This window comes from Sciurus vulgaris (assembly GCF_902686455.1).
Source record: "Sciurus vulgaris genome assembly, chromosome: 3".
NCBI lineage: Eukaryota > Metazoa > Chordata > Mammalia > Rodentia > Sciuridae > Sciurus > Sciurus vulgaris.
Genome location: NC_136463.1, coordinates 21519769 through 21527901, shown reverse-complemented (window position 1 = coordinate 21527901; position 8133 = coordinate 21519769). Strand labels below are relative to the sequence as shown.

The 8133-nt window shown below is 41.8% G+C and overlaps 1 pseudogene across 1 annotated transcript; it reads left to right on the top strand.

The window, feature by feature from the left end:
* Positions 1-5564: 5564 nt before the first annotated feature.
* LOC306656748 (small ribosomal subunit protein eS4-like) lies at positions 5565-6432 on the top strand (annotated as a pseudogene). Its single transcript has one exon. The product of its transcript is annotated as a small ribosomal subunit protein eS4-like (transcript).
* The last annotated feature ends 1701 nt before the right edge of the window (positions 6433-8133 follow it).

Below are 8133 nucleotides of genomic sequence, written 5' to 3'. Positions count from 1 at the left end.
TTTCTAATAATACCATCGAGAGGTAGAACAACAGGGCATTTAAACACCACATCTATGTGCACAGACATAGATTACATATAGTTAGATGCAAATGGAGATTCCTGGTTTCTCATCTGCAATGCTATCTATGTGTCATGTACAACAATCTAAAACTCATTAGTACGATCCAGATTGTGTCTCTGGCAGTTAAAGTTACCTGTTTGGGTGTCTAAAACTTTTTATTGATATTTGTGCAAAGGAATTTTAAGATTTTCTATTTGTCAATTTATTTCTAAAAATTTCCTCTTTGTCCTTCCCGTGAGTCATTTCCCTAAAGACCGCACTTTAAAGATTTAGATAACTCAAAAACACAGAGAAACAATGCTTTGTTTTCTTCAAGAATGAATTTTGGTGCCCAGCTGATGGTGCACACCTATAATCTCAGTGACTCAGGAGGCTTTGGCAGGAGGATCACCAAGTTCAAAGCCAGCCTCAGAAATTTATCAAGGCAGGGCTGGGGTTGTGGCTCAGTGATAGAGAGCTTGCCTAGCATGTGTGAGGCACTAGGTTCGATCCTCAGCACCACATAAAAATAAAATAAAGGTATGGTATCCAACTACAACTAAAAAAATTAAACAAACAAACAAAAAAGAAATTTAGCAAGGTCCTGAGCAACTTAGTGAGATCCTTTCTCAAAATGAAAAAGGACTGGGAATGTGGCTCAAAGGTTAGGCACCCCTGGGTTCAATGCCCACTTCCCAAAAAGAAGGAGGAGGAGGAAGAGGAGGAGGAGAATGAATTTGAGAGCATATTTCCCTATAATCTAGAGTCAATTTTATGGCCAGGCATGGTGGTGCACACCTGTAATCCCAGTGACTTGGGAGACTGAGACAGGAAGATCACATGTTACAAGCCAGCCTCAGCAATTTAGCAAGACCCAGTCTCAAAATTTAAAAAAAAAGGGGGGGGGGGGGTCTGGGGAATGAAGTTCAGTATTAAATGGCCCCTGGGTTCAAACCCTGGCACAAAAAAAAAAAAAAAAAAAAAAGGCAATCTTATGAAACAAAATTTAAATGAGTAACTAGGGAGATGTTATGGTTTGGATATGAGGTGTCCCCCAAAAATTCATATGTGAAACAGTGCAAAAATTTTCAGAGGTGAAATGATTAGATTTTGAAAGATGTAATGTAAAGTGGATTAACTGGTGGCGGGTAGGATGTAGCTGGAAGAAGTCAGTCACTGGGGAGTGTGCCTTCGGGGTTTATATTTTGCCCTTGGTAAACAGAGCTCTCTCTGTCTTTCTGATTCCTGGTTTCCATGTCCTGAGCTACTTTTCTCCACCATGGCCTTCTGCCATGATGTTCTACCTTACTTGGGCCCACAGCAATAGAGTCAGCTGTCTATGGACTGATACTTCTGAAACTATGAGGCAAAATCAACTTTTCCTCCTCAAAAATTGTCAGGTCTTTTGGTCCCAGCACCAAAAACCTGACTAAGACAGGAGATATCCTTTCTCTTTCTGATTAGTCATTCTTTTTTGAGGTACTAAGATTGAATTCAGGGTCTTATGCTTGCTAGGCAAATGTTCCACCACTGAGCTGCATCCCCAGATATTTTCATATTTTATATTGAGACAGGGTGTCACCTAGGCTGAACTCAAACTTACGATGCTATTGCCTCAGCCTCCCAAATCTCTGGGATTATGGACATGTGCTTCTGCACCCAGATAGGTGGTTACTTTTATAATAGCTCAGAGTTATGTACCAGATCAAGATTAAAATTATAGATACTCCTGGTGCATTTGAAGATCTAATTTTTAGAAGTTGATATGGAAAAGGTTCAGGTAGAAAAGGCAAAAATCAAAGAGGGTAGTAGGTTCAGAATAATTTGTATTAGCATGGTGTAGAGATTCCTTTAAAGAGACCTTTTATTTTCACTTTTTAATATCAACTTGAGCTCGCTTTTACAACTATGGTATTTGTATGGTAGAAATCCTAGGGAATGGTGAAAGAGAGGCCATTTTTTGAACCACCATGTTGTTTTGGTTGCCTCTGCTTGCCAATAAAAAATATTTTATTTTATTGTTTGTGAGGCACTTGGGATCATCTTTTTTCTAATGTACCCACAGATAAATAATTTCATCTAGAATAAAACTCCCCCATCGTGTCAGTCACTATGACAAAATACCTGAAGAAAACAACTCAAGGGAGAAAGATTCATTCTGGCTCCGTTTCAGAGGTTTCAGTCTGTGGTCAGTCAGCTCAACTGCTTTGGGCCTGTGGTGAGGCAGAGCATGGTGGCAGAGCACGGTGGAACAGAGCTGCTCACCTCATGGTGGTCAGGAAGCAAAAAAAGGAGCACAGAAAGTCCAGGGTCTTGAAATATCCTTCCAAGGTACATACCCAAGTGACCTGTTTCCTCCAGGCAGACCCACCTAGTTTCCACCACCTCCCAATAATGCCATCAGTACTAATCCATCAGTGGAGCAATCCACTGATGAAGTTAAAGCCTTCATGATTTGATCACTTCCCAAGAGGCTCACCTCTGAACTGCATTGGGGTCATGCTTTCAACACATGGACTTTGGAGGACATTCTAGATCCAACTCAACATTCACGTGACAACTCATACTCTAACTTAACTCCTTAGGTGCACCATATCTCCAGAAAAGGACAGATTCTGGTGATCCTGGAATAAGGTCCCTGCTACTTACCCCTGAAGGCCAATATCTGGTAGACACGCGTTAATAGGAAGGAATCGGGTTTATTCAGCCCTGAAGAAGATGGAAGGGCTATTGTCCTCAAAACTCCACCTTTGGGGGCTCAGGAACACAAAAAGCTCTTATGGGGAGGAAAAGGAGGAACAAGGCAAGAAGGCTATGCGATGCGTGGGGTCTTCATCATCTAGAGTATGTGTCTCCTTTTTTCTTCTTCTCTGGAGCATCGCTGTGTACCTAAAGCTCCTGGTGCTGACTCATGCCGTTGCCTTTCTCCCCACCCCACTTTCCTGGGGGCTGAACCCAGAGCATGCACTCCAACTGAGTGACATCCCCAGTCCTTCTTGCAGCTCTTTTTAAACAGACGTTTTACTCCCCTGCAAGTTAAACCTCACATCAATTTACATGCTTCGTGACTAAGGAAAGATGTTAACCATTTAGGTGAGTCTTCTCTTAGAATTTAGAATTCTAGAAAAACAGAAGGGACAGGATACTTGCAAAAGGATTAGGGAGGGACAGCAAGCTCACTGAAGGGCAAAGCAGGGGGAAGTTGGAGTAACTGCCCAGGACAATTCAAAAGTGCAGCCCTGTTACTCTGGTCCATAGTTTCTTTTCCTTTTTTTTTTTTTTTTTTTTCTTTTCTTTTTCCTTTTTTCAATCTTCAGGGTGTGGAATTTATTTGGATCTGGTTCAAATAAACTGAGAAAAGCTACAAAATTTACATCAAGGGCTGAGGTTGTAGCTCAGTGGTAGAGCGCTTGCATGTGTGAAGCACTGCGTTCGATCCTCAGCAACACATAAAAATAAAAAATAAAAGTATAAAAAAATACAATAACAAAAACTTTCTTAAAAATTTACATCAATCATGGAAATCTTACTTGATTTTTCAATAATATTGTGATTATTTTAATTTTATTTTTAATATTGTGACATAAGTAACAATATTTGGTCTCCGTCCTTAGAATTTGATACTGAAATGTTTACAGATGAAGTGATATGATGCAGATATGTGCTTCAAAATAACGGGTGGAAAAGCTGGGTGTGGGGCACCACTGTAGTCCTCCCTACAGGAGAGATTGAAGTGATCACTTGAGCCCAGGAGTGGAGACCAGCTATGGCAACATAGGGAGATATGTCTCAAAATGTTAAAATAATAATAATAATAATAAATAGGGTGGGTGTGCGGCATTGGTAGTATGGTGGAGTAGAGGTTAGGACATCAGAGAACTTTTAAACACACCAGTGAGGGTTCATCTAGAGACAGTAAGAAGGCTGCTGCAATTTCAGGGAGTGTAGCAGAGATGACCATAGCTGCTATAATGGGGGCCCATGTGGTTACTTCGACATCAACATCACATCAACAGTGATTTCAGACCCTAGAAAGCAGAGCTCCTTAGAGTAACACAGCTGATGTCCACGTGTGCATGTAGGGTGACCTATGGGCCTTTCACTTTCTTTAGCTCCAGATCTCCCTCTCCTCCCAGTAAGATCTTACAAAAAGTGTCCCTCTCGTTTAAATATATAGTCAATATTAAATAAACCCGCCCACCCTGACCACATCACAGCCAGCAAGTCCAGGAGAGTTGGCCACCAAGGCCAGAAGAAACAGCATTCACCTGCCTGTGCTTCTCCTAGTCCCAGGGGGCGTGTGCAGGACAGCCTCCTGGAGAGGTGCCTCCATAGTTTTAATATAAAATCAGCTGGCGCTCCAGACAGAGGAGTCCCAGACTCCCTAGATTTTGACAAACCCATCATGGTTTATCTTTCTAAAATTTTACTTACCTGAGGCTTCCAACTTGACCCAGTCCAATTCTTGTCAAACACCCAGTTTAGGGCTGGGGATATAGCTAAAAAAAAAAAACCCACCCGGTTTAATCTCAACATCCTAATCCAGATTACAGACCCACCCTGGAAACAAGTGCACTTATACCAGACCTAGTCCAGTCTCTGTCAAACCTGTCTGACCTCTGGAATAAAAAATAACTCAAAGTTGGAAAGCTCAGGATGCAAGTTGCAGAGCTTACAACAGCTTGCAGAGCAAGAGCTTGCAAGAGCTTGCAGAGAAGGATTTCCTGCAGCTACCAAATGCAGCAAGAAAACAATGAGCATAGTGGGTTCAGAGGTTACCTACATCTGATCACTCCTGGAGGCCACCATGAGTCACCTTCTTCTGATCCCACTTCTGACACCAAACTATTTCAAAAAGTGAACCGAGACAAAATAAAATTTCAAAGAGTTTATTTGAGAAACCAATGATGCATGAATCAGCCAGCTCCAAACCAGAAGAGGGCAGGAGCTCCCACCAAGGAAACATAAAGGGGGCGCTTTGTAGTGTGGACAAGGAATAAAGAAAGAAAATATCAATTGGATCTATAGTTGTCTCATTTGACGTATCCCATTGTAAAGTTTCTAATTATGTCATTACAAAATTTGTTGGCTACTGACTGATTGAGTTAGCGGTGTTTTGGGTTTTGGTTTTGTGGTACTGAGGATTGAACCCAGAGGTACTCTACCACTGAGCTACATCACCAACGCCTTTTTTTTAATTTTGAGATGGGATCTCACTAAGTTGCCAAGGCTGTCCTTGAACTTGCAATCCTCCTGCCTCAGCCTCCTGAGCTGCTGGCATTTACAGGAATGTGCCACTATGTCCAACTTCTTCTCATGTTAATTTACTTGAATGGACATATCAAAAAACAAAAACAAACACAAGTTTAATAGCATGTGTACCTCATCTATACGTGGGAGGTATCCAGAGTGTTAGGTTTGGTTGTGAGGTGTCCCTGAGAAGCTCACCTGTAAGAATGCAAGAAGGTTCAGGGGAGTAAAGATTGGGTTGTGAGGGCCTCTTTCTGTGCCTAGAGCAGCCAATGGCTCGTGGTCTCAAGAAGCATCTGAAGCGGGTAGCAGCTCCTAAGCATTGGATGCTGGATAAATTGACTGGTGTGTTTGCTCTTCGTCCATCCACTGGTCCCCACAAGCTGAGAGAATGTCTTCCTCTTAAGGAACAGACTTAAGTATGCCCTGACAGGAGATGAAGTAAAAAAGATTTGCATGCAGCGCTTCATTAAGATTGATGGCAAAGTCCGAACTGATATAACCTACCCCACTGGTTTTATGGATGTCATCAGCATTGATAAGACTGGAGAGAATTTCCGTCTGATCTATGACACCAAGGGTCGTTTTGCTGTTCATCCTATTACACCTGAGGAGGCCAAGTACAAGTTGTGCAAAGTGAGAAAGATCTTTGTGGGCACAAAAGGAATCCCTCATCTGGTGACTCACGATGCTCGAACCATTTGTTACCCTGATCCCCTAATCAGAGTGAATGACACCATTCAGATTGATTTGGAGACTGGCAAGATTACCGATTTCATCAAGTTTGACACGGGTAACCTGTGTATGGTGACCGGAGGTGCTAACTTGGGAAGAATCGGTGTGATTACCAACAGAGAGAGACATCCTGGCTCTTTTGACATGGTTCATGTGAAAGATGCCAAGGGTAACAGCTTTGCCACCCGGCTCTCCAACATTTTTGTTATTGGCAAAGGCAACAAACCATGGATTTCTCTTCCCCGAGGAAAAGGAATCTGCCTCACCATTGCTGAAGAGAGAGACAAGAGATTGGCGGCCAAACAGAGCAGTGGGTGAAATAAATGGTCTCTAGGTGACACGCCTGGAGAATAGAGGTCTTTGTACTTAATTAAAATGTAGCAGGATGAAAAAAAAAAAAAAAAAGATTGGGTTGTAAGTCTTAACTCAATGAGTGAATTAATCCCTTGACAGGGATTAAATGAGTGGTAACTGAAGTGACAGTGTGACTGCAAGAGGTGGGAATTAGGGGCATGGCACTGGGGTGTGTATTTATATCTGGTGAGTGGAGTTTCTCTGCTTCCTGATCACAGTGTGAGCTCTTCCCTCTGCCACACTTTTCCTCCATGATATCTTGCTTCACCTTAAGCCACAAGAAATGGAGCCAGTAGTCTATGAACTGAGACCTCAAATAAACTTTTCTTCCCTAAAATTGTTTAGGTCAGATCTTTTAGTCATAGTAATGAAAAAGCTGATTAAAACACAGAGTAATGAGTAAACCCCAAAGTGGCTTAGACATCAGGCTTAAATACCACTGTCTGCCGAAACAAGAAATAAAGGTATGAGGAAGGCTGGTTATTGGGGGGTGACCAGGAAAAGTGTTGCTAACAAGAATTTACTTTCTCTTTCTTGTACAAGAGGGAGAGACCTTTAAATGTTGAGACTTCCTTTATAGTTGTTATCCTTTGCAAAAGGGGAACTTTCACTCTGTTCTCAGGCGATCTCTATGGCTTCAGACTCTTGAAATAATAGGTTGGCTGGGTGCAGAGGTGCAGGCCTGTAATCCCAGGGAGCAGCTTGGGAGCCTGAAGCAGGAAGATCGCAAGGTCAAAGCAACCTCAGAACTTAGGGTGTGATGGGCTGACAGATTTGACTCCATGAGAATGTTATAGGCCAAACTCTAAGAGAAATGACTAAACAGACTCCATTTTGCTCTGAGACTTCATGTTATGTAGGAAATAAGCTTCTCCCATGGGAACACCCCACCTCTGTACCCATTATCAGTTACTTGGTGTGACATGTTTAATAATATACAATGGCAACTCCTATGTAGTGAAAATTGCTCTCTTTTGATCTCTATTGCTCTTAACCAATGTACCATGTGAACAGTGGTTTTGTGGATGTTAGTAACCATTCTTTAGTTTGTACCTAGGTAAGGGTCATTTTGACCCACTTCCCCCTGTGTCGATGATCTCATGATGTTAATATGTTATTTTGAATCATAGCAACAGATACTTATGATCAGTGTGATTTTAGGGTATAAGAACCCCTACAACCCTGTGGTTGGGGTTGTTCTCCCAATAGCCATTTTTGGGGGCATTGTGTGAGACAGTCAGCCGGCCGGCTTAATAAAGACTCTCAAGTTTGGACTTCTCCGTGGTGATGGGTCTGTTCTTAAGTTGCGCCCCATAACAAGGGAGGCCCTTTCTCAAAATAAAAAATAAAGGCTGTGGATGTGTCTCAGTGGTTAAGTCCCACTGAGTTCAATCCCTGGTCCCAAAAATAAATAAATAAATAAATAAATAAACAAACAAACAAATATAATAAACTGAAATATAAAATACATTAAAAACAAAAAGTAAAATCAAATAAAATAATCAGCTCAAAAAAAATCCTTATATCCAAAAGGCAGATTTGAGAATGGCATATTCTGGTCTCCTACAGTGTAAATGAATAATAACAGGGGATAAAAAGTTTTGACATTTCTAACTCCACATATTCATCAGGAGTCATAAAAACCAGCAAACCCACTGGATGCAATGGCACACACCTGTAATCCCAGCCGCTCAGGACGCTGAGGCAGGAAGACCACAAGTTCAAAGCCAGCCTCAGCAACTTAGTGAGGCC